The 27,768-nt window shown below is 38.2% G+C and overlaps 1 protein-coding gene across 10 annotated transcripts in view; it reads left to right on the top strand.

The window, feature by feature from the left end:
• MLIP (muscular LMNA interacting protein) overlaps positions 1 to 27,768 on the top strand; it is a 92,529-nt gene that overhangs the window by 819 nt on the left and 63,942 nt on the right. For 2 of the 10 annotated variants that reach the window (XM_085542097.1, XM_085542091.1), the window contains exon 1: positions 25,668 to 25,788. The exons of the other annotated variants lie outside the window; for them this stretch is intronic. The gene's annotated coding sequence lies outside the window, so the exon portion shown is untranslated. Of the gene's footprint in view, positions 1 to 25,667; positions 25,789 to 27,768 lie in introns of those variants that run through there. 10 annotated transcript variants of the gene reach the window in all.

Raw genomic sequence — 27,768 nt, 5'->3', positions numbered from 1 at the left:
AAGGGCATTTCTTTATTGACTTGGCACAGCTGTGAAGAAAAATGGCCATTATTCTTGTTGAAAAACAAATTAGCACTGAATTTTTTAGCAGTTACTTTAGATGGTGGTGTTGGATTTGTTTGGGTTTGTAGTGGGATAGTGATTGCTTTTGTTCAGTCGTGATGTTCGCTCCTACTAGCCTTGTTCAAGTGAGACTTTGAAAACTTGTGTGTTAGTCAACAGTTTTAAATAGGGTGTACTGGGTAGGAGATCCGGGAAGTGCTGAAATGAAATAAGGACTTGGCCTTAAAATACCTTTTCTTTTTTAGGAAGTATCTGAAAGAGCACTGTGGAAGCTTCAGTTGAAATACATAGCATGAATATTATGTTTTACTTCTTTTTTGTTTTTGTTTTATTTTATCAATACATTTTAGACAAAGACTCTCTCTCTGTGTGTGTGTGTGTGTCTGTGTGGTTGATATGTAAAATATAAGGAAAACTCCTTGTAAGTAAAGGCAGTTTCAAAACTCATGAAAGCTCCAGGAAAACATTCAAAGAAACCTTGGAAATTTTGTTCTAGCTTGTGTGGGGAGGATGCATAGCAGCATAATTAGATAACAGTATTATCTAACTGCGGGTTGCATCCTGATACATGAAGCATGCATCAATCTTCTGATGACTTTGTGGGCATCATTTACTAATTCAGAGAGTGGCAAACTGCAGTAAAGAGGAATCCTTCTGACCACAGCCATCCTGATGGCTGTCATGGCTCTGTGCTGGCAGCAGAGGAATGCCCTGGCTTGATGCCCATCCCTCCTGTGCCTCAGTCTCCTACCAGCCCAGTCCCATCCTTGTCTCTGTCCCCTTCCTCTACTGTTCACCTTGCCTGTTTAGTCTTAACACTTTTCATGAAGATTGACAGACAGATTTCACTTTGTCACAATATTTTTCCTGGTTTTGCACCTCCTGGGCTTTTATTGATTTTTCCCTTTTCTGTTTGTTACATGCATACCAGTTCAATACTTGAACTTTGCATGGCATCACTGTGTCAATCTGTGATACAGATACTATATGTACATGTTGCTGATATCTGTTATCTTGTTTAACTTCAACATAGGCATTGTGGAGCGTTTGTTTTCATTCTCATATCCTACAAACTGGATGATAATTTACATATGTATAATTGGATGACAGCTTATTTGTTTTTCATGTGCTGTAGGAGCATAGGGTAACTCAGGTGTGGAGGGGCTTCAGGAAGTCCCTACTCTCCTGTTTAAAGCAGCTATGGAGTCAGGCCAAGTTTCTCAGGGCTTTGTCCTGTTGTGTGTTAAAAAATTCCAAGGTTGGAGGTTGCACAGCCTTCCACAGCATCCTGCTCCACTGCTGGGCCATTTTTAGGGAGATAACCTTTTTTCAGAATCTCTCATTTCAATTTATGTCCATTTGTCTTTCCACCTGCCGTCACTGCTGTGAAGATCCCTAGTTCCACCTCCTCAATTATCTCCTACAGGCACCGGGGTTGCTATTAGATGTCCCCTGAAGCTATCTCTTCTTGAGGCTGAATGAAACTCACTCCTCTCAGCCTCTCCTAATGTGGAAATTTCTCCAACCCCCACTGTTCTGGTGGTCTCCACTGAGCTTTCTTCCATTTATCAAAGTCTGTCTTCTACTGGAGAGTCCAAATTTGGATGCCATATTGTAGATGAGATCTAGTGAGTGCCAAATACAGAAAGATAATCCCTTGTAACTACTTTGTTCCAGTTGTCCTGTCTGTAGCATAGTACCCCACTGTTACCCTTGTTGGACTCTGATCCTGACCCACAAGCTCTTGCCAAGCACTGTCAACCATGCATGAGCTTCCCACATCCAGACTGCTCCTTCACATGGAAGAATCCTCTCCATTTTATCTTCCATAGCTGTCTTTCTGAGGATCTTCTATCCAGCCATTTCCGCACTATAGCCATGTGAGCTATCTTGCCACATCCTAGTTATTTTTTCAGTGTTACAGTTCTGTGACCAGAAGGTTGAGGGAAGTGATTCTGCCCCTTTACTCTGCTCTTGTGAGACTTCACCTGGAGTACTGCATCGAGATCTGGGGCCCTCAACACAAGAAGGATATTGAACCGGTGGAGCATGTCCAGAAGATGGTGACAAAGATGATCAGAGGGCTGGAGCACCTCCACTACGACAAGGACAGAATGAGAGAGCTGGGGCTCTTCAGCCTAGAGTAGAGAAGAGTTAGGGGGAACCTAATAATGGCTTTTCAGTACCTGAAGGGAGCCTACAGGAAAGCTGGGGAAGGACTTTTTACAAAGGCAGGTAGTGACCAGACAAGAGGAAAATGGTTTTAAGCTGGAAGAGGGTAGATTTAGACTAGATAGCAGGAATAAATTCTTTACTGTGAGGGTGATGAGAAACTGGAACTAGCTGCCCACAGAGGATATGGATGCCTCCTCCTTGGAAGCATTCAAGGCCAGGCTTGATGGGGCTGTGAGCAACCTGGTCTAGACGGAGGTGTCCCTGCCTATAGCAGGGGGTTGTGGGTTGGGGGGGTGATTGGAACTAGATGACTTTAAAGGTCTGCTCCAACCCAAACCTTTCTATGACTCTATGTATGTTTGTGCGTGTGTAAGACAATGTTGTGGTTTTATGGTCACTGGTATTCCTCATCATAACATCATGTAGTGCACTGGGAAGTACAGTGTTAATGCCCCAGTTTCGCATACCAAACAGAAGAAACTATGTTCCCCAGAAGGCTGTTTGCTGTGCTGATATCATTCCTGCACAGGGTGGAATGCACATAAGGCATTGGCAGATCATCTGATGCTCTCTCGCTTTCCTTTGGCTATCCTCCCTGCTGCTCAACTTGAGTGTAGTGTCTACTCCTCATCATTAGCATAAGGCCTTCTTTTTTTCAGACAATCTCTTTTTCATTGTATCTGATTTGGTCAATCCCAGTTCTAATTCTATTGTATTATACTGTCTTATCTTGTTTTTTCTATACTCTATTTAGTAAACTATTTCGTTTCTCATCACATTGTTGCCATTTTTTTCTAAGTAATTTGGGGTCCCCAGTTTTCCTATCTCTGGCGGCATGGATTCTGAGAAATCCCTCCACCCCCATACTCACAGAACCGGGCCGAACCAGCCCGTAAACCGTTGACAGATAAACCTTGGTTTTATAGACTTTGTAAGAAATATTTCTACCTACTTACAAAAGAAGAAAGACCTAATCCAGTCTGTATCATCCTGAAAATATTCCTATTGCAGATTTTCCATTAAATAGCTACCAGCTCATGCTCAAGATGTAGCACCTATTTAGGATAACCTTGCAGACAGTTTTATTAACTCATATTGTAGCTTAACATTCACTACTTTCTGTGGATGAGATAAATAATATGAAATTCTCTACTGCTTCAGGCTATTTCACATAATATTTGTGAAATAACCTGCTAAAGAGTTCTTGTCTTGCTTCCTGGAGGAAGATTCCCTGTCAGCCAGAATCCAGAAGAGATTCTTTGTGTTGAGCCGACTGTGGAAATGGAAGATAATGGAGGTCCTGTTCTGTGACAGGAAAATGGAATTATTCACTGTCAAATAGATTGGACTAAGCAGCTGAATTTTCCTTTTTATAGTTTCTGCTATTAGAGGAGCTCAAAAAGACAGAATAATTCTAGCGTTTCCATATTGGATTGACAGTTTCGCTCAAAATAGTCTGTTTACATTCAGAAGTCCTCCTCCATTAATGCATCTGTTATTTGAAAAGATTTTAATTATATTTCGCACATGTCTGTTTCCTGTTTGATTTCACCTCTCTTCATTAAAATGTAGCACATTAAGTATTGCGTTTAAAATATGTATATTGGTATGGTAATGGGGAAAGTTCAGTCTTTAGTATACACCATAAGTTGTTGTTTTTTTTTTTGTCATTGGTTTTTTGTTTTTGTTTTTTACTTTCTTGATCCATTAAATGTTGATAAAATAAAAATAATCATATAGAGGAAATAAATTAAACCAAAGGGATGCTTGAAACTAATGCTTGAAAGGGCACTAAGATAAGCTTTTGGATGTCAGAGATTACTCTGTAAGAAAGGACCACAGGATGTAATTCAGGGAACTACCATTTGCTTTCTACAAAAAATGCATAGAGACAGCTCAAACAGGATGAGGCAATGTAAATCAAACACGCCTACATCAAACAACAATTGGTATTTTTGCATTATTAGCGACACAAGGATCCAATCCCTGCCAATATCAGATCCTCTCTGTGGAAGTGCTGTGGTGCAAACTCCTCCAAGGGGACGATCCGTTTCCTGAGGTTTACAACTTATAAGAACCCAAATAGGAATGAACGGCTTAGTCAGAGGAAGTTTAATATGTGTATGCATTTAAGTCACTCCTGTTAATTTCTTGTTCTATAGGTAGTTTGTGACCTCCTCTTGCAGCTTCTGTCAAGCAGCCAAGTTCAGCTGGGTGAACCGTCATCTTTGTGGCATTCTGTGCTGCCACGTGTCAAATTTCAGCAGCCTCTACTATAAGGGACTGTTGTGGGTGGCACTTTCAATAATATCTTTCTGCTTTGAAGAGCAGGACTGAGGCTTAGCTGTGGCTTTGCAGAAAGAGACCAGTAGATCCCGGTGCATCAGCAATCTCCTCTCAGTGTGCAGGTATAATGAGAAGGCTGAGATTGTACTTCAGCAACAGCATCAGTGTTTCCTGACAAGAGGTGAGGTGTTGCTGTAGAGGCAAGGACTGCTCCAGCAGGTGGTCACCATGGAGGAAAAACTAAACTTGAAGGCTGCAAGTAGCAGCATATTTTTATCACTGTTGATGTGACATTACCCAGGACCAAAGCAAGTGAGAAGCACTGACTGCTATTCTAGCCTCTGCTCTAATCCCTGACACTTAGCTCTCAAACTCCAGTTTGCACTACCTTTTCCTTAATCTAATGCTAGTCATGCAGAGGTGTTGCTAGAATGCACAAAGTGGGCTTTGGATGCTTCAGTGGAAAAAAGTTATCTCGGAGAGGTGTCACCAGTGTGTTTTTGGCTGGAGGTTCTATGTAACATTACCATGCAATCTCATGCAAAGATTCAGAAGGGGAGGGAGCAGATTCCTGCAGAAACTTCAATGTGATGATAAAAGAGGCTTTTTAGGAGCAAATAACTTTTGTTATTGTTAACTTTTTCAAGTGAGGAGAAGTATGAGCCCCTGTAACAGCTGCATCAACTGCTGCAATTCAAATGACTGCATTTTGAGGGAGGCAGCAAAAAGAGAAGTATTAGCACTGAAGTGCAGTCTGTGATGATAGATAAAAAACAGTTCTGGAAGAAGGTTCCTCCGCACTGGAACTGTTGTATTCAGTGACACTGAAAGATTGATCTGTGGTTAAATTTGATTCGGTCCTTGCTTGAATGATGCTGTTTCCAGAAGTAAGTTTGAATAAAGCAGACCAGCAATAATGTGTTTCCATGTTTGGTTTGGATCAACCATGAAAGGTGTAATACTTCAGTATGTTTCATATTGTCCTCTCTGGATTCAGCATTAAATTAATGGTAATTAATTAATGACTGCTTCTCAAAATGAGTTCCCTAAATATATTTCAAACATTTAGGCTAAACACCTTAAGCAGTATGTCCAGAAAATAACACCAAATTACTTTGAAGGACAATTATCAAAACCTCAGAACATCTGCTCTTCTGCTTGTTTTTGAAGTAATTCCATTGTTGTGGCAAGTGATACAGTGGCTTCATAGGTATTTTTCCAAAAAGGAATGAATTAACTTTATCAGGACATTTAATCAAAGATCCTTCCCAGTGAAGGCAATAGAGGCTTTTCAGTTTCATTGTCCCTCCCCCAGCCTTTCCCTTTCCATTCCCCTTTGCTTTTCCCCTTCCCTTTGCCTCATGATTATGAAAATAATTGTTTCCTAAAAAGATAACAAACGGAGCAGTATCTGGTAGCCCTCATTTCCTAAGACAAACTAAAACCTTTGGTTGCTGACTATGTTAGAGGTAAGTATTATCCTTACTGCCTATTTACTATCAGTGGAGCAGAACTGCAGCTTTTCTTTCCTGGGTGGCCTTCTGAAAGCCTGCTGTAGGACGCATCGTGATAGGACCTTTTTCTTGGGCTACAGAAAGTCACAGGAATATTTAGGTGTGTCGAGACTTATTGCAACACCACCCTGCAAAACATTATTGCATGGCCAAATCTGCACGCCTGCCTCGATTTGGAAGCTGCCAGCTTTCCATTGTGCTTCTGAGTTTTCACAAGATCTTATTGTTCATATCTAAATGTTTTTGTGTTTAATTTACTTACTATTACTTACACGATTCCCACGAGATTGCTGAATTATTAAATGTTTACTCAGTAGTGGTAAATCTGACTGTGTTGTTTTAAGACTAATCTTGTTTCCATCTGATGGTCACACTGAACACCTTTTTGCAGTAAATATTTCATTCTTGAGAGTTGACTGGTAGGTTTTTCAAATGACTGATGGTAATATGCAATATAGACTGCAAGATACTTTCTGATGGCATTTTTGCTACATTTGTCCCTACCTGGTAGGCTTAAAAAGATAAATTAAGTATAGATTCAGCTGGTAAGTATCCATTTTTGAAGAAAAGGTTTAAAAGCAGATTTTTTTGAACTTACATGAAACATTTATTTTCCTCAACAGCTCTTAGGTTGTTCAGTATCCTGAAAAGTGCAAAGCAATAGGTTGAAGATTTCCTTATCTTGAATTATAAATGAATATATTGGTGCTCCAGAACTGATATATTGACAGATATCAAAAAAATTATTTGTCTCCATGAGACAGAAATTGGATCTATAACATTCTGTCTTTATTATTTCATGTTTTCTATCTCAATCATGGTGAAAGTTTGGAAATCAAACAAGGGAAAAATGATAGGGAATTTGAAATGCTTTATTCTTAAAAGATGCAAAATAAACTAATTGAATTCACTTGAGCCACTTACGACTGGGACTTTTGGAAAGAGCCATCAGAATTTGTTTCCACGTTCAGTGGATTTTAAATTATTTCTGTAGTGGTTTCATGTATCTCATTAAAATTTACTGATGGCACATCACAATTTTACTGCTGCTTAAATATTTCTGATGGTGGTGATTTTATATGATAAGGAGTCTAGAGAAATTAATTAGATTTTAAGCTTCAAGCAAGAGCTGTGCCATTTAATATTTCTTAAGTGCATCTTGAAATACATCCAGATCAAAAGCCAGAACTAAGTAGTAATCAAAGAGATGGTAATTCTTAGCAAAACTTCTGAGCCAAAACTATGTTCTCGCTATCACTCTGAGACAAGAATAGCAACATGCAGATAAATATTTCTCTTTAAAGTCCCAGAAGAGAAAAGGTTATAAGTTTTCCCTCTTTTCTTTGTCAGGTAAAATTTTCAGTCATGTTATGAAGCCGGTATCAATTGAGAACAGAGCAGTTTTCATTCTAGTTCTGTTATTTGCAACCTATTAGGAAAACTGACACTGATAGATATTTGAATACATTAAAAAATTCTCAAGAAACTGTCAGTGCTTTATTTGTTGAGAGAGAAACAGTGAAGTCTAACAAGGAAAGTTAGGGGGTTTTCGTTATTTGTTGCAGGGTAGGCTGGTTTATAGTGTCTCTTCTGGGACAGAAAGTCTATAAGTCTATGTGCTGAGGGACTGCAATGATAAATTGTTCCTTTAACCAAGTTAAACTACAGTTCTTCCCCTGCTTCTAAGGAGCAGAAGTCAGGGCTGAGGGAGTCGAGGTTGCCAACCTCGCCAATGACTTGTGGTGACTTAATGCTGCATCATACAATAAATTGCCTGGCATTTTCAGGAGCTCTTGTATTTATAGCTTCCACGAATCTACTGCTTAAAAAAATGCACTTTAGGGTTTGGAAATTAGGATTATCTGAGCAAATTTAGTTTTCCTTTTGCTGTATTCCTACGTGTTATGACACAAATGTCAGTAACAGGATTACAGGCTGTTTCTTTATTCTCAAACAAGGGTTCTGCTTAGGAATCACATCCAACAGCTGCATCAGGATATGATGTGATCAAAACAAAATCACTATTGCCTTCATTAATTTATGTATAAAATGCAGTAAAATGAAACTTAATGTATCATCCTTCTATTTCTAGATGAATGTTTTTTACGTTTTTCAGAGCATGTGTTTCCCGTTAAATGCTGAAAACACAGGCCAAGTGGCTGAAGTGTCAAAAGAAAAGGAACTGTGACATTTCCACCCTCCCACAGAATGCTAGTCAAAGGGATGAGTTGGGAAAATGGCTCTATACACTGCAAAGTACTATGAGAAATTATCCACTGCAGGAAGGGTCAGGGCCAAGGCCCCTAAACTAGAGACATGGTTGAGCTGTTTCAAAGTGTGTGGATAGTAGGCATTATTTAGTTACTTGTCTGATAGCAATAATTAGACCAGTTGGCTCCATGGGAATGCTGTGAAGGGCTTGAGTACTGCGGGTGTGTGTGTAATGCAAATGGATTTCACAGTGGTCTCTGCAGTGTAAGACTTGGGAGGGATGTGAGACCAAGCACTGAAGTATCAGGATGTGCTCTGATAGTTAATGCTGGTTGTCAGAGCGTACTGCACGTAACAATTATTATCACAAACTTCTGAAAATTGAGAACTTCATCTCATTTAAAATGTTCAGCCTCATATTCTGAAACACATCTTTTTTCTGTTCTGCATAAATTTCTTGATAACAATTGTTGATGGTAAATGCTCTTAAGAGTAGAATTACATACATACTCTTATTTTGTTGTATGCTGTAGATTTATTGTAAAATGTTACTTGGCTATGAAATTACTTGTTGTTGTATTAACTTTCCCATGTTCTGCTTTTACTGTTTCTCATACAAAACATTACAGTTTTAAATGTGCCCTCATTAATGATGCAGGAGAAGGTATAAATATTTTGGTCGTCTTCATTTAGACCTAAACAAAAACAACTTGTTCCAATAGAATAATGTTCTCTAAACTAATGTCATTTGCATGGAATGTGAATAGTGGGTAATCAATCTCAGAGATATCTCAGGCAAGCTGTAGCTCAGTGCTGTAGCTGTTTGTCTTCTTCCTAAGTGCAGAGATATATCATCGTCAATGGATTGTAGCTATCTTAATTGTAATGTCTGTGAGAAGGTACAGCTTCTAAACAGTTATGCAGCAGCTTCTGTGTAGTGCAAGAATGTGTCAAATATTTGTTGCATGTGAATTCTTTAGATGGTTAAGTCAATGATCCCAAAGAGATTTAAGTCCCTTTAAAAGCAGGCAACCCATTTGAATCAATGTCTGAGGGACTGATCATTTTTCAGTAAATCTATAGTTGCTTGTATATCTGTGTCTTCATGAATATTAATTATATTAGACGAAGTGATGATTTGTGTGGCAGTAGAATGTAATATGTCCTTACTGCAGAAGAACAGAACAGGCACCAAGCCATGAAAAACATATGTCTTTTTGTATTTAGCTAAGTAAATAAAAGAAGTAATTGTGGAAGGATGTGTAAACAGAGCTGACAATCTGTTTTGAAAACCAGTTAACCCTTTTCGTAGCTGAATCCAGAGATATTTTGAAGTAGTATTAGGTGTTTCTATGTTCAGCACAACAGCTTCTGTGCTCAAAAGAAGAGACCATGACTTGCTCTGACTGTGGATGAAAGAATCTTGACTTTCTGTGGCATGTCCCAGCCACATTTGCTTTTTATCGGGAATGGATGGGAATTACGAGGAAAATTTTAGCACTCAAGTTCATTAAACGTGGAGTGAACCGTCAGATAATATTCAGGATTCAAAATGTTTTCTGTTTGGAAAGCAGTGGAAACAGAAAATCTTTCTGGTTTAGTAATACAATAAAATTATTCTTGCATCATCATAAGGATCACTAATATTGCAATTTTATATGATGCATACATCAATTTCACCCATGAATCATCTTCATCAGGGTTTCTTAGCTCAAGGTTATGAGCAAATATGTAACCAATGGCTACTTGTCTCCAGAGCACAAGCTATTGTACTCCCACTTCTTCATCTGAATTCTTTGTAAATGTCATTCAAGTCAATTTCAGATGTTTATTTTAAACTGCTATTGAATGTATGTATAAAATCCTCTACTTTATATGATCTTGAAGCAATCTTGAGAAGACTGCAATCAATTCATTTTTTCTTCAAATTCCTTACTGAACACTCCAACATTTGTCAAATTATTGAATTAATTGTCCAATTAAATGCATATTACTTTAAACATGTGGATTTTATAAGCAAACCATTCTTATATAATACACTTAGTATATTAACACGTTATTAGATTTTGAAGCACTTTTAATGAAGTTTTAAATGTTAAATAGCATCATAAGTTTGAGTTCTTTGTTTCTGCTTTCATGCTCAAGGAACATATCTGACAAAACAGTCATCACAAAGTACATTTATGCTTGTTAGCTGTGTGTTAACATCAGCTGTTTGGAAAATGGTTGTAATGGCCAGTAAGGCATAATGCTATTAAGACTTAATGAAATTTGGAGCTCCTAACTCACAAACAAATCAAAATCTACTTTTTAACATTTAAAAATAGACACAGAACAACCATTTACTTCTCAGTGACTGTTATTTGTAGTAGCCTGTTATTTTCAAATTTGTTCCATTTTATTCTCATGGTGCTAAGTTTACATTTCTGGTCTGTCAGTGCAGTGCTTCATCCAGATCTGCCCTTCTCTTGCTGAGCAGCAATGCCATAAAAAATGCCATACAATGAGAAATACCTCTGGCTTCTGGGTGTGCTCAGCAACACCTGGCTTTGCAATGCAGCATCGGAGCATTCCTGATCAGGAAATGTGAGCATGCAACACTTGATTATTAAATCATGAGCTGGCTTTGGGCATGAAAGGAGCACTTTGATATTCAGCTGAGCCAAGGCATTAGCACCATTAGAAAAGCAGTAGTAGTAGAACATCATTGTCCTGCATTTAGATACACATGACTTTCCAGGTACTACAAACTACTGGACAATGAAAGGAGGAAGAGGTGCTGAAATTTGAACCTATGAGCACTTCTGAGGCATAAATGCTCTTTTGACTAGCTAAACTGCTCTTGGTGGGATCTTCAGCATTTAGGTGCTTCATGAAGCAATGGGCCAGTGGACATATTGTTATAGGGAAAACTACTGAGGTGGGTCTGGGAGGCATCTCTGTAGTTGGCAGTGCTGTGGCAAGATGTAAAAACTGTAGTGGTAGTGTCTGAATTACTGTGGTTGCAATGTATACCACCAACCACAGCACTGCAGCTGTAGACATTAGAAAAAGCCTGGGAAGAAAGCTGATAGCAAGAAGGGAGAGGCTGGGAGCCCTAAAAATCCATGTGAGAAGGTGATGGAAAAACCGATAGAGGTCAGAAATGGGAGAAATGAAAGAAAAGGGGAAAAAAAGTGAATGAATACTAAAAATGAATAAAAACAGTAAAAGAGATGATGGGATTGAGAAATAAAAGGAATAAAATTAAATAGTTGAGAACTAAATGTGAAGAAAAAAAAAGTTCAAGAAAGGTGGGTAAAGAGAACAAGACAATGAATCTGATGGACTCTCCCACAACCTTATTCTTTTCACTGGAGTGTGAAGTGAATGACTGCATCATATTGATCTAATACTATGTCACTGACATCTAATATTATGTTTTATTTTTCACTTTTTGTGGATAAGTTTGTAGAATTCACAGATTACTTGCCAGAATGCCTGAATGTAGCTTGTAAGCCTGTAGAAACTCCTTCTGCTAATGCACTCATAACAACCTATCATGTTGGAGTTCCCCTAACATCTGTTAATCCCTCACTAAACACTTACATAAGCCTCTTCCAAGTAAAATTTTAGTTGTGAAGTGTAGCCACCTGCATTTTCACATGTAGCATGGTATTGGATGTCAGCAAGGAGACCAAACTCGTCAGGCTGCTGGATGTGTGAGGATTTTCTTTCTGACGTAATCCGCACAGCTTTCCAGGTGGGTTACTACTGATCTTGGGGACAACTCTTTTCCTTCCACACAAACAGGTTTTGCCATTGACTGTCACGCCTGAGCCTAGATGAACTGTAAACAAGATTTCCCTCCCTTCCCCCTGGCACTTCTGTATAGGACACTTGATGACACTTGTTATTCAATCTTACCCAAATTGTTTTATTTTGATCTATATAAACAGATGTGGATAGTCATAAAGAAGACTTATGTCCCACAATGGCTGTATAAGTAGGAAATGTATTTCTTCTACTCAGGAAGCCAGCAGTGGTACATCATACCTTCAAGCAAGAAGGCTTCAGCTCTTTGCTTGATTTATTTTGCTATTATTATTTCCACGGTTAATGATTCTCTGGCATCAGACCATCCTCCTCTGCTGTTGTTTTCTCTGTACTCTCAGTCTGCCTTCTCACTCAGCAGCACCAGGCAATATGTTGTGGTTTTTGTTGAATTTTCTGTTTCTCCTGCTGCTCTCCCAGGGCTTGTGTCCCTCTGCATAACTCACGTGTGGGGCAGCTTTGGGAAGAATGATTGTCCTGAAGCTTTGTACCTCTTTTCAGCCCAGCAGTTTGTTCTAGAGACAGCCTTGCCTTTTGTCAGAACTAAGAAGCCTGGAGTAACGTCAGATAACATAAACTAGAGTTTTCAGTTGACCTCTTTGTGGGTCCTTCCAAGGTTACAGTTTGATTCATTTATTTTCCTTTCAATTGTCTTCTGTTCCTTATATGAACAAAAGTTGACCGGTATTTGTCTTTCATTACTAACATATATATATATATATATATATATATATATATATATATATATGGAGAGAGAGAGAGGTGGAGCTGTTTTACTTCTTTTTATTTGTGTTTTCTCTCGACATCTGGTTAGTAGCCCATTTGGTACCTGATAAATACTCAGGGCTGTGACTTTGTGGAGATCGGTGCACGTACTTCATTAGCTGCACTCCACTGATTTTGTTTGGGTTGCTTCTGTGATTTAATCTCTGTAGGGATCAGAGTTTGCAGCTGAAAAATTTGATAACTCCGTGGCAATGATTGTTGCAGGCACTGTGCGATTGGTTGTTAATGCAGAGATGAATGAAAATGCTGACTGCATGTGCTGCTGGAAAAGGGATTCTCACTGTTATTTGTGAGTGTTCAGCTTTGCATGGCTCCCTTTCTACAAAAGCAGCCGAAGCAGCTGAAACAGTTCTGTTCTGTTTTGATTAAAAATAAACAAAAGACAATAACAACATCAATGTTTCAAATGTTCTTTCCAGAGCTTGCCACTATCAAACGCAGCTTTACCCTAACCTGCCAGCTGCATACTGAAACAGCTGCTGCTCCTGGTGCTGTCTGTTCTTATGGGTCATCTACATACAGTGGGCTGCGGTAAACTCAGTGAAAAGTTATCATTAAAAAAACAACAAAATTTGAGAAGAAGCAAACTTTGGTTGTGTTTTGAAGGATTTTCTTAAAAAAATATGTTGTTTCTGTTCTTAGCAGCATTTGAGCTTTTCTGGTGCACGTGTGTGTCTTTATCTAACCAGTTCCGAAGCAGTAATTAATTCACACCAATTATATTGAAAGATCGCAGAATCATAGAATTGTAGGGGCTGGAAGGGACCTCCAGGATCATTGAGTACAGCCCCCCCGCAAAGCAGGGCCTCTACAGCAGGCCGTACAGGTCAAGTCTTCCAAGCAAGTCTTGAATATCTCCAGAGAAGGAGAAGATGAAAGTAATTCATTGCTATCTGGATTATTAAACACAGAGTATATTCAGCATTATGATATTTATTCCGATTTTTCTTTTCTATACATGTCTTTTCAGAGCTGATAGAAATGGTTCAAGAGAGTCTGCCTTAACTAAGACGATGAATTTTCTTATCTAGCTGAATTCTCTCAGTCATTTAGAAGGTCTTTTTTTACCTACATGTGTCTGTTTCTGTGGAAAAAAAAATTGCAGGAGTTTTGTGTAATGATTACATATGTCACAGGAACTACACAGTAGAAATAAGCGTTATAAAAACTTTATGTTACCTCTCACAGTTTGCATCCTCCTCTAAGATGGAGCTAAAAATTCAATTAGCAGCATTAGTCAGAGTCTCAGTGTTGAGTTCCTCAGAAAAGCACTCTGCAGTCAAGTTCTGCTGCTATTCTTAGTACTTTTTCAACTTTGACCATGAAGATGGAAGATGAGAATGCTGCTGATGACTCATACTGATGACAAACAGAATGGTTAACCTCAAGGAGATGTTTGGCTCCTACAGTAAATGTCCTTGCCAGTAAATATATGTGTTTCAAAATAATGCTTTGGGAATAGAAAGTTTAGCCAAGAACAGATATTTTGAAGTAGGACTGTAAGAGCAGGTGGGGTAACAGCTTGTATTTTGTGTTTGTGTTTTGGATGTGTTTCTTGGTGTGAAACTGAGACTTAGCCAGTGTTTGGTAATCCTAGAAATAATGCCATGTGTGAGGTGTGGTTTTAGCATTCTTTGCTTAACTCTAGTTTTTTTCCAGAAGGAAAATGTTGTCAATATTAGAATGTCACATATTAAGAATGAAAATACTGGCTTAATTTAAATCCCACTTAGCTTAGTGTGCTGTCCCTGGCTGGTTCCTACAGTTTGTACTTAGGAAAAAAAGGCATGAGGAAAAAGATATTTCTACACCTTCGTGTTCTTCCTGGCCTCAATTTAAATTGATGGATCTATTAGCTATTGGTGTATTTTCTTGATCTTTGAATTCAGCTTTTCTTTTTGGCATTCAGAACTTCCTGAGGCAATGAGATTTGTTACAGAATTATGTTATATGAAACCATCCCAAATTTGATTGTATGACATAGTCATGTGTTGCCTCATGGCAACTTTAATCTTATACCACAAATCAAGAGCATTATAGGGAAAATGGAGGTTTGTATACATTTGCTTTTCTACAAGTTTACAGAGGACATGGCCTTGCTCTCAGTACCACGAGCTACAGGGAATTTTGTGTGTGAGCTGCACAATTAATGTTGTTTAGACAGGACTCAAGCCCCCTCTTTTATTTATCTAGGAAGTACATATGAGTGAGTCATCCGTGGCTGATTTTACAATCAATTAGAAAACCAACCAACCAACCAAAAAATACAACAGAATTTCAGAGCATTATTAACACAATTTTAGACATTTACCTTTGTTTAAAATTAGCTGCATCTCAGAAGTGACAATGTCTTTCCATTGAATATAAAAAGAACACAAATCAGACCTAGTTTTCTATTTTGGAGATCTTTACAGTTGATCAGATGAATATCATTCTGAAGTCATTCACTAAAGGAGAAGAAACAGATATAATCTCAGAAAACAACTGTGCTTTGGGAAATTACTCACCAGAGAAAGCATCACTCAGCCCCTCTGGGCAGGTGGTGGGTAAGGTGCTCTTACATCAGAGAAAGAAATAGCAGGGAAATTTCATCCAGTTAATCATGCTTAAGACTAGACTTCTGTTTTTAATGCCTGATATCATGATGTGCCCACAGTTTTATTTGTGAGATTTGTTTGTAACCTAAAAGAACCCATTTCTGGGATGAAAACATTCCATTTGGACTGTAAAGAAGCTTCCTTTAAAAAGGTCACTAAGAACTTTTTGATTAATGCTATCTTGTTTGTGTTTGGCAGCCAGAGTAAGAGAGGACAATAGAATGTGAAAAAACACAAGGCAAGGTGAATAGAAGATCTCTTTTCTGTTGTAACTGAAGCAAGGTGAAAAGTAAATGTTATCCGTACATGGTGTATAGTGTGTTGGAGACTAAAAGATGATCCCAGGGCACTGTGGAAAGGAGAGTTTGTCTCTGCACCCAGGAGATAGTGAGTCTCAGCATGTGTCCCTTTAGCTGTGAGCTTGCCATCCCCAGTCTGTTCCAAACATTTGATCTCCCTGACGGCCGTGGAATCTGTCACTGCCATACCACACATTGGCACAAACATACTGCCTTGCAATTGACGTTGCCCTTTTGAAGGCAAGTCCTTACTGATCTCGATGCCAAATCTGTTCTGCTGGATTCCTCTAGGTTTTTTCCTCTAGTAAAACATTCTGGCTTTCCTGTGCTATGCTTTCTTCAAAACAAACAAGAAAAACATTCACATTCATTTCTTGGTTGTTCTGGTGATTCAGCGTTCCATAATCATAGAATCATAGAATGATTGAAAAGGACCTGGGTTGAAAAGGACCACAATGATCATCCAGTTTCAACCCCCTGCTATGTGCAGGGTCGCAAACTACCAGACCAGGCTGCCCAGAGCCACATCCAGCCTGGTCATGAATGCCTCCAGGGATGGGGTATCCACAACCTCCCTGAGCAACCTGTTCCAGCGTGCCACCACCCTCTGTGTGAAAAACTTCCTCCTAATCTCTAATTTAAACCTTGTCTGTCTCAGTTTGAAACCATTTCCCTTGTCCTGTCACTATCCACTCTCATACATAAGTGAAAATGTAGAGAAAATGTAGTCTGAACTCTGGGCAAAGTCCCAGGAAAAACTAGTAACATTCCCACTCCTATGTTGTATTATCTTAAGAGTCACTCTGATTGATTGATAGCACAGGAAGGTTAAATTCTAAAGAGGACTTTCAGCATTTCAGCATACTGGGATTTAATTTCTTCTGTAATATTTTTTTCCTTTCATTTTCCTGAGTCATTCTTTCATACAACATGATTAGATATTATATTATGTCCTGAATTTTCTTTCTGGTACATCTGGCAAATTTACAAGGTTCTGCTCATGTTTCTCACTTGGACAATAAAGGATAAAATGATTAGTAAGGCATTCCACTTGTACTTTTAATTATGCAGATTTAGATAATGGATTTTTACAGAATCACAGAATGGCCCAGGTTGGAAGGGACCTAAAAGATCACGAATCTCCAACTCCCCCACCACATGCAGGGACACCAATCTCCCTGTTTAATACTAAACCAGGCTGCCCAGGGCCCCATCCAATCTGGCCTTGAACATCTCCAGGGACGAGGCATCCACATCATCTCTGGGCAGCCTGTTCCAGCACCTCAACACTGTCATAGTAAAGAACTTCCCCCTGACATCCAACCTAAATCTTCCCTCCTTCAACTTAAAACCATTTCCACGTTGTAATTACCATAACTCTTTCCTAGTACGGAGCATTGCTCTTTAGGCATTACTGTTGTAGTGAGGTTTGGCCTGTATGTTCCTTTAGTATCTTGTGAAAGAAAATAGCCCTGGTTGGGAATTCATGATGGTGCCTATGATTTGGTGAGCACTTGTCAGGAACAAATAAAAAAGGCCAAATGACATAACATCTCCAGATGGAGAGCAATTGTGTATTCGAAAAGGCTTGGATGTGTGATAATGGGAAGTTATCTATTTTCTTGTTGAAACTCTATTCTGTTTTGTGAAAAAGGACTTAAGAAGCATAGAGGAAAGTGCTTAATGTTAATAGGATGCATTGCGTATACTTAATAAGTGTTTTTCTCTTGGTAGTAATTTGTCAGAAGGAGATTATAGTATTTAGCTAATATGCATTTGCATATCAGACCAGTCATTCTATCTTCCTTCAAAGAATCAATGAAAGTTTTACTGGGACTGCAGTGAACAGCTTTCCTACTCCTTATTCATGAAAGCAAGCCGAATATCCCACTCTCATTGCTTGAATTTTACTTACCTCCATAAAGCACTTCATTGAGTATGAATTCAAGCAGTAAAATTATGCAGGAACTGTGCATAATTTCTGCATAATTTCTGGCAAGAATTTACTGTAATTACAGCAACAGAGGAGCCAGCTGATTGTTCTCAATTAGTTTTCCATTTCTGTTAGAAAATCATAATGCAGAGCAATTCAGATTGAGAAAAAGGCACCTTGTAAGATAAAATGTGAACAGGAAGAGTAGCTTTCCTCATTTAAAAAGGATTAATTTCATAGAGCACAGTGTCTGCAAGAAGAGAATCATACTCCTTTTTAGGACAGAGAAGGATTGGGTTATACCTCACCTAATATACCTTATATTTGCTATGTGGCTGCATCAGCATGAGAAAAATAAAATATTTTTTGTATAAGTGCATGATTGTGACTTGCCCAGGGCTACAAAGTGCCAGAGACAGGTATGAAATCCAGGATGTGTGTCAAAAATACTGACAATAGCAATGAACTCCTAGCAGTGAACCCAGTTTGTAGTCATATAACTTATTCAGATACTCTCACTGCTGATGGCCAAGGATTCATCTGATTTCCTTCTCAATTTATTCTTACAGAGGTAAACCAGTACTCTCTTTTTCTTTCTTTTTCTTTTTTCTGGAAGACTGTTTTGCACAGAGAGGACATGGTTCCTTGAGGGGAAAATGTACATTACTTAAGGAAAAGCAGAAAGCTGGACAGTAGCTCTAAGGGAAGAGAGCACATCTACATGCACGGAGCCAAGCTGAAGAGAAGCTGTATGTACAGTCTGAGAGAGGAGGGGTCACGGAAAGGAAGCTGATGCTTCTCTTAAGCAGGCTGCTAACAGGGCTTACATGTTGTACTGAGGGACATGGCTTAGTGTGGAAATATTAGGTGGATGATTGAACTAGATGATCTTGGAGGTCTTTTCTGACCTTGGTTATCCTATGATTCTAAGAACAATACATCTCCATGTAGCCTTGCATAGGCCATTTCATAAACTTATTTTGGACAAAATTTGATTATTTTTTTTCCCCCCCCACTGAAAACAATAGCAAAATTTAAAAAATCACAGAGCAGCCTGTGTCCCCAGCACTTCTACCCCACCTCTTTCAACCTGATTTGTTCATTGATTTCAGCAGGTACACGGCTATGTTGGTGCCCTTCCATCTGAATGGCACATGAACACAGTGGTTTGTGACCACGATATAAGCATCCATTACCACCACTTCGGTACACTGGAGCATCTTTAAATAGGGGTGAAATGCCTCGGAGTACTTCCAGCTTGTTAGAGACTTAGGGACTATCTTTCCTGAAGGTGGCACTTTGGCACAGAAAAGTCATTTTCATTCATATTGGTTCTTTAAGTGATACATTTTCATTTTTTAAAGGCTATCACAGCTGAAAAAATGTTAGTTAGGCTGGACTGTAGGTACCAATGGCCTTTTTTGGGTATCACTTATTGATAATGAAAGATGCAGTTTATCGCTCCTCCTTGAGTTCTTCCATTTATAAAAACTTTCCTGGGAGTAAATCTGTAAAATTATTTCAAGGTCTCGTATAAATAATCAGATATTTCTATTACATTGACATTACCATATTAAGTGTCTGTGGTACTAAAATCTGAGGTATTTTTTTATTCTAAAAATGATTAGAATGTCCAGCTTCAATCACTGTCAGCCTTTTATGATATCCACGTTTGGAGGAATCTTTGCTTGCCTGTGATTCTAGAGGTTTTATTATTGTTCTTTATTCATCAGCTTCTTAGACAGATAGCTTCAGTGTGTCAACTTTCTAAAGGAGAACATGTTGATTAGTGCTTTGTGTTTTTTTTAGAACAATTTGACATGTTAGGTTGATGTTGGCAGAGAGAGGTGGGTTAAATGTGTACTGGATTATCTCTATACATTTTAGCTGTTGACAGTGACAGAAGCAAACTGACATTAATGCATCTTGATAAGCGATACTGTTATTACCAATGTCACTTTTAACACCAGCTACTCAAAATATTGAGTTATTAATTCTTAATTTGATGTTATAATAAATTTGGTATGTATTAGCATGGATATCATATTGACTTCTTTATGACATATTCCTTGACAGTAATATCATTATTGTACATTGCTTCCGTTAACTGGTTAGCAGTGCCCTTAGTATATCCTTCAGAAGGCAGTAAGCCATAATTTATTGATTCATTTATTTAATGATAGACACACATAGCATTTATTGGTTTTGATATGAAATGCATGAGGCATTAAGAGATACTGTCAGACATTTGATTTCATTGCCAATTGAAGATGTTGCAATCAGATTCAACATCATTTAAGGTTTTTTCCTCTTTCAAAGAATGCAAACCCAGTTTGAATGTAGGGAGCTGCCTGAGAGAATGTCAAGGAAAAGTCAGCTTTAGAAAAGAGTCTAAATCCTGGCCCTTATTGCTGGTAAGCATCTGAGGCTGGGCCATGGGAAAACAGGTCGCCTTGTTTAGCATTCTCAGCTGTGACTCTTTCCAAATTTAGGCCTCTAAACTAGATATCAGAATGAGACTATAAAGAACGCTGCACTGGATCAGCCATAGTCCCATCTTGCCAAGGTCGTGTCTCAGGCAGTGCCTCATAGCTAATGCTAGGAGAAATGTATGAGAACATGACAAAGCCATGAGCTAAACTCAGATCTCTTAATTTTAGGGAGAATTTAAATGCCTTATTATCTTAGGCACAGAGTAAGTGAGGAGGTTTCTCCTAATAAAAGTATTTCAAGTCATTTACATAATTCAGTGCTCACTGGGCCAGGAGTGAATAAAAGAGATAGAATTTGCTATCTATTGTTTAGGACAGAAAACCAGGGCTCTGGATAAGCAGTTTCTAGTTTCTGCTTCAGTTAAGCACTAACCCTTTGTGTAAAGCAGAATCAGTATGACAGAATATACTATACCACCCATCCTCAAATACAGTATAAGAGGATGCTGAAGGGAATTCACATGGCAAGTAAGGAACTCCATGACCCAAACTGAAAGAAGGACAGAGCTGGATCATGCCAGTGATGGATGATTGTGGGGGCTGCACAGAAGCACAATGAGATCTCCAGGGTATGGCATAGAGCCCAGGCTGTGCGTGATCTGTAACTCCTCCTGCCCGAGCATCCCAACAACACTTAACTGACCGGCTCATTATCCATACCTCAGCTATGGCATAACAACTTTTTAAAATAAACTCACTCAGAATCATGCAAATATGCTCTGAGACAGACAGGATAAGCTTGGATGAGAAAAGCAACTTCTGAAGTGTGTTCTTATGTAGCTATGAGGATTCATACAAACTGATCATTTAGAATTTTAATACGAGCAGGCATATTTCATGTGGCACTGTGCCATTAATTAATCTTCATGAAATGAAGCATATTTTTCAAGTAGGCAGGTGCAAAGATATCACAGTACATATTACTTATACTTGATTTCAAAAAGATCATAAAAACTGACACAAAATCTAGGTTTTTCCTGGGTAATCCTTATAAGAAGTCTACAGAAAGACCTAATTTACTTTAATGGGACAAATATACTGTTTGCTAAAGCAGATTCCAAATTCTTGACACTTCACCTCCACCCACGTAGCATTCTCCCTTCTTTTGTTATACACACACACTTTCTACAGAAAGCATGCCAAATGCCTCTTCATTTTGAGTGCTCTGATTAATGTTTGAGATTCTAGCCAAAGAAAAATGCCTCATAATGGTTTCAAACCTATCTGCAAACATATGCTTTCCTGAACTGTTTTGTTTTGCAAGAAGAATAAGAGCTGATGACAGCTCTTCGGTTCAGACACTTCAGCTGCAGTCTTCTGGCTTGTTTGTGATCTTCAGTGCTGCCATGAGTCTTGGCTGCACTCAGATAAAAGGCAGGTACTAGTGAGTGCTGCAGAACTATAGATGTTCTCCTATATTTGCCTGGAGCTTCTTGGTCACTCATCAGATGGGCTTCCTCCACCCAAGGACTCAAGCATTTTTGGGCTTATTCCTTTCACCAGTCCCGGCACGTTATATCACCTCTACAATGTTCTGTGTCTGAGTTTGACATTTCTGGCCAGGAGAAAACTTTATCTGAAGGAAAGTTTCAGCCTTTGTCAGTTTGTTTTCAGATGATAATTGAGGATGTCATCTTTCAAAGCTTATGCTGAAAAATATCTGAGAAAGAGACAGCTGAAAATAGCTAATTACCTGGTAGATGGAGCATGCATTATCACTGTAGGGAACTTGGAGTATGCTTGCATCTTGCTTTTCAAAGACAGACATTTTCAAACCAGTCTGTCAGTCCATCTCGGTGTTTACACAAGTTAGTCCATCCTGGATTCAAAGAATCTTCTAGATGAAAAGTGAGTAACAGCAAATATGTTCTGTTAAAAGATTTTGTTTCAGCAAACTGTCTTGTTATGTGGAAGAAAATGCTTTAATGAAAAATTCTTGGTCCACTTCAGAACTGCAAAGGAGATAAGTTTTCCTATGTAAAATGGCAATACAGATTCAGCTGCAAGAAGCATAGTGTTTGGTTTCTTCTGGTGAAATTGAATGCATACATTTTTAAACGAAAGAAAGTTAACAGCTCCTACTATATCTGGTAATTTCCTACAAGGATCTTTACTGGAAAGCAGTAAAGTAAAAATAAGTACGAGGTACAAGAGAGCATCTGAGTCACTTCCAAAAATAACTAGTTTCATTTCCTTAGATTTCCAACTACTTTTACAGTGCCAGTTTCTGGCTAGTTAACAAACAAGACTGAACAGACAGGGCAGATGCAAAATCAGAGACTGGAGCTGTAAGGCATGTACCACATGAAGTTGCTCTCTTTTTTGTAAACTGCATCTGTCGATCCATTTCCTTTAAAAGTTAGAGAAAGGGCGTTTCAGAGAAGAGGACTGATCCTGCAGACACTTGCACCATCTGCTTTTCTGGAGTGGCTGAGCTCTCCCATTGACCTGCGGCTTCTGCTGCAATCAAAACGTCACATGGACAATGTATGCAAGACTGAACTGACTAAACTCTTAATCACCTTTTTATCATTATTTATTTATTTTTCCCAAGCATTAATGAGAAAGAACATAAAATCTACTACCATAAAAAAGACAGAGACTCTTAAAAAACAGTTTGAGATAATCTTAAAATAACACAAATATTTAGTACAAAGCATGCATAAATAAAATTACATGGTTTGCAGTTGGACTTACAGTGTTATGGTTTTAAGACTATATTTTAGAGTGAGCCTGGATATGGTTCTGTGTTATATAAACCTCTGAAGATGTTCACAAGGCATTGATTATGAATCTTAACAGACTACACGTTGCTTTGTGCATACAGATGTCAAAACGTTAGAAAAACTTGCAATTTCTTATTATTGCTTGCAGGATATGCTCCGGGATAAAGAATGATAACATGAGATTTCAGGACATGGATTAAAAACAGAAAGCAATCTCTGTTGGTAACAGATTGTGCATATATAATATTATTTTCCAGAGCTCTGACTTGAAGTTGAGTCTGTTGCTTCTTCATTCATTGAATCTCTTCACTGAATCTCTTCACTGAAACTCTTACAGAAATAATGTAGATGTAATTGTGAGCATGCTGATAAGTGGCATTTTTCTATTACTAGTAATGATAGAAACAGTGTTCAACTGGCATCCAAGATATACTTCTTTCATTGCCAAAGCTAAGACTACACTGTGAAATGAAATCCATTTTCATTGGATTCTCAGGTAAAATTTGACTGATTGCAAGTAGTTCTCAGTAAAGAACTGTTCACAGTGAAGAAAAGAATCCCTGAACAATTTAATCTAAAGTCTTCTCAATGCTGGCATTTCAGTATACAGCAATAAGCAAGCAACATTCTTACTAAATCTTTTAGGAGTCTGCAGGCTCAGCTTCTGCTAAGGTAAAAGGAACACAAATCTCTTTGAAAGGCTGTAGAATTTTAGAATATATTTTGAAGCACAAGGCATGTATCTTCAACTGTTGCTTGTACAAAATGTAGCACAAGGTAACCATGACTCTACAGTACTTCTAAATATCAAAATGCTAAGCTGCTGGACAAGAGGAGGGAAAGAGTACATCCCATATTAGTTATGTCACCTAATGCACAGCTTGAAGGCAACTGGTTTTCCCTAGTGATGAGAGTAGTTTAATAATCTTCAAGTAACACCCTTGAATTGCTTCTAGAATAAGCCTTGATAGTACTGACTTTACTATTGGTTATTATAGAAGGTTTGATATGTTTTAAGATGATTAAAATCTTTATGAAATATTGAAAAATGCAGTTCTGCTAATAAAAGAACTAAATTGCTTCTTTAATCTGAAGAAGTGATTATTAAATCCACGTCTTCCTTTGACTAGTTAGAGGGAAGACGCAGTGTGAGAATACAGCTGTGTAGGAATCATGTACTGAATCTGTATTCTTTGCTACTGGATTGAAAACATTTTCCATTATGTCATCACCTGTATTCTTATACTGTAAGCTTCTGAAGAAAATATCACTAGGAAGTAAATGACAATATGTAAAATAAAATTAAATCACCTTCTCCTCTTATGATGCAATGATCCTTTTGATTATAGTACTTATAGAGATATTATTTGCACATTTTCATCTTAAAGTCTAAAGTGTACATTGGAAGATAACACTGACAAGGCTTTACTCAAATCTGGGAGACTCTTGCTTAGAAGATTGGCATTAGTAGCATCCTTGGTCAAGAAGCCCAGCACCTGGATACACAGTGTTTTCTTGTTTTTCCCAAGGTCTGCTTGAGATGTTGTGAACTCTAGATATAGGTAGCTGCAAACTGAAAGTGAAAAGTGGCTGAGAGAAATCCAGGTGAATTATAAGAACAAATAGATGGAGGAAGAAAAATATTGTTGGTCAGACTTGTTGACACTGAAATGTAAGACCGAGAACATAAGGCTAGCCAGAAGGAAGACCTGATTATGAAAGTAAACAGCATCATTTGTATTTCTGTTCTGATAGAAATATGACTTGCAGGGCAAATTCAGAACTTGACTTTAGGGTAAAGATACCGATTTGAAAGGGATTGTTGTCCTACTTATGAAGAACTTCTTGACTCAAGTGGTAACACTGATAGATGACATATATATTCAGGGGACAAAAAGGAAGAAATGAAAGTTCTTCTAAGCTAATGTGTAAAGTAATGTGCTAAGTAGGTATGTTATTGTCACAAAAGATTAGACAAATAATGCCAAGTGGATGTAGTTCATCTGTGAACACAGGGTAAAGACTGAAGCTGTGGTTAGCTATGGACTGTTGGAATGTTTTAGAGTAGACATAGTGAAAGACCTTGAACAGGGCTGCTGAAGAAGCCTGAGGCAGAGCAGAGCATAGAAATCAGTTTCCAAACTGCCTGAATTTCTTGGCTAAAGTAATTAAACTTGTTCTTGGTACAAAATGTACAGTCAGCTTTGGAAAATATACTCCCATTCTTTTTCCTACACTCAAAAATATCTGAGGAATGGTGCATGACTATTCAGCTCAGTGATTATGCAGTGTACAAAGCTCAAAATATTTTTTCTTGATGAGACAAAGTCAAGTTTGTAAAATAACAACTCTTCACACAAGCTCTTTTGTTGGAAAAAAAAAATTAAAAAATGACTTAATTGGAACAAACGTAGCTATTCTTCCAAATACTGTCAGATCAAAATGACCTTGATATTGTTATATGAGATATTCTTGACATCTGGGAAAGCTGAAATTAAATAAAATGTAAGGACAGCTGCTTTTTAAAGATAAGTATGGAAAATAAAACTAGATCCTAAGTATACCATCCTCTCCCCTTGTGAATGTGTGGAAGAAGCAAACAGCTATTCAGCTTTACCTTCTTACATGTTAGTAGCTGAGTGCCTGAATAATCACTCTTTGTAGCCAGCATTCTTCTGGGCCCACACAGACCTACTCAGAAAATAGCTTGTTAAAAGAACCTCTGAAAGTCTCTGCTGAGGAGAGGAAAATCAGTTTTATCACACACATTTCTTCACTGCTTTTTGAAGTTCAGTTTTTATTTTTCTCTGGACTGTGCTCTACATTCCACAGACAGCAGACTGGGTAAAGAGACATTCAAACTATCATCCCACTGAGTATTGGTGAAGGACAGGTAAGAATGCTTGTAGAAGGACTCATGTTGATTATTTGTTAAATCGCTTGCGCAGATGACTGAGTGGGTAGTAGGACCTCTGTCAGAAAGCCTATTGCTGATTATATATGATGAAACAATCTATTTCTTAATGATCAAAATGACAGTTTCCTTCACCTATGGTTGGTCAAAAAGCTGAAAATTTGGCATCTGAAGTTTTAAAAAATATGCTGTGTATCCTTAATAAAACATCAGTGAGCATATATCTGCTACCTGATGAAAAGTAGTGGCCTTAAATAACACCAGGGGAGGTTCAGGTTGGCTATTTGGAAAAATTTCTTACTGGAGACAAGAGTAGTGCTGCATTAACAGGCTGCCCTGGGAAGTGGTGCAGTCACTGTCCTTGGAGGTGTTCAAGAAATGTGTCAATATGGCCCTGAGGAACATGGTTAGTAGCCATGGTGGTGATGGGCTGATGGTTGAACTAGATGATTCTATGATTCTATTGTGTTCCTTTTGGAAAGGAGATGAGGTATTTAGGCTAGCTGGTAGAATAAGAATTTCACTGCTTCCTGCTGGAATGGCAGCATTTTAACTGTTAGTCTTCATTCCAGTCATAAAAGAGTGAATAAAGACTAGGGTTTAAATTTGCACTTTATGAAGCCTATGAAAGCATCTTTCTCTCTCTGTCTTTCTCTCTTTCATACCTTTTTTTGATACTTCTTTTTTTTTCTGATTGATCTAAAAATTGGCAAATCAAGGTGCCAGATGGCTTTATGGATCTTGAAAATCATATTTGAGAGTATGTCATGATCAATCACAGGGATAACTTTAAAATGTGAAAGCTATGCTATTCTCTCTCCTTGATATGTGGGTGCCGGATGCATTGCCTTTGAAAATCTAAGCTGTACAGCTCTGTGTGTTTCATCATACCCTTTGGATTCCTGCTCCAAAAACATAGCTCCTTAGCAAGATAAATACTCAGGTACAAGATGTGGTGGTTTGGAAAAGAAGGTATCTATTGAAAATGTCATGCTTAAAGTACTTGATGTGAGAATGAGTCCAAAGCTACAGTCCTTCAGTTTTGAGGAGAATATTTTAAGATAAATGCTACAGTACCAGGTGACTATAGTCTGATGGGCCCCAGTTGTTTATTTCTTGCATTCAGAACTGGATGATTATTAGTGTTAAGGTTTTGTGTTGAAATGTCTTGTATAGAACAATAACTGGAGAAATCAGAGAGACTGTCAGTTCTGTGGTGTATTCTGAAAATCTGCTAAAGTGATGTTACTAAAAGAGGTTGGGAGTGAAGCACTGAGATCTTCACCCAGCACATCTTCAACAGAGTCTGGGAGGCTTCACAGACAGCTTCTAACTTGGAGCCATTTAATACACACCTGCAAAATTCAACTACTAAAATAAGGCAGTAGTAGACTTTCAGTTATAAACAAAGTAGGAAAGCAGATACCCTGGAATGAAAAGAAATACTGCACAGGTGGGAAATGCTCAGTCTCATCTGTTGTGCCCCAATTACTGCCAAGCCTCCAGGGTGGGGTAGAAGACAAAAAGATATAAGAGTTTGTAGGTAATCTAATTGAAGCATTAGCAGTATAATCATAGAGTTATTATGTTGTTGATTCCTTTTTCCATGGTAGAGAGTTGAGTTTAAGGAGGCACTCATCCCAGGAAATGTTTATTGGAACACATTTTATAAGCCTACCCATAATCACAAATAATATGAAGCTGTTCTTATTAACAGCAGATGGCTATACATAGGGTGCGTTTACCTACTCAGGCATTTCTATGCCTTTTGTTTTTCTGTCTGGAGATGCAGTTGCTTAGAGGCACTTGATGTTAACAGTGACATTGACTTCCCCTGTGCTTTTAGCCCACTTTGAGTTATTTTGATATGTTTTCTAAGAGGTCTTTTATTTTCCTCCATTGGCCAGCAAATTCTGTGTTACATGCAAACTTTACCATATCCAATATGTTTTACATACA

Source organism: Coturnix japonica, chromosome 3 (genome assembly GCF_054131305.1).
Source record: "Coturnix japonica strain WE chromosome 3, WE-NBRP24, whole genome shotgun sequence".
In the NCBI taxonomy this organism is placed as follows: Eukaryota; Metazoa; Chordata; class Aves; order Galliformes; family Phasianidae; genus Coturnix; species Coturnix japonica.
Note: the sequence above shows the minus strand (reverse complement) of the source record. Positions and strands in the feature narration are given on the sequence as shown.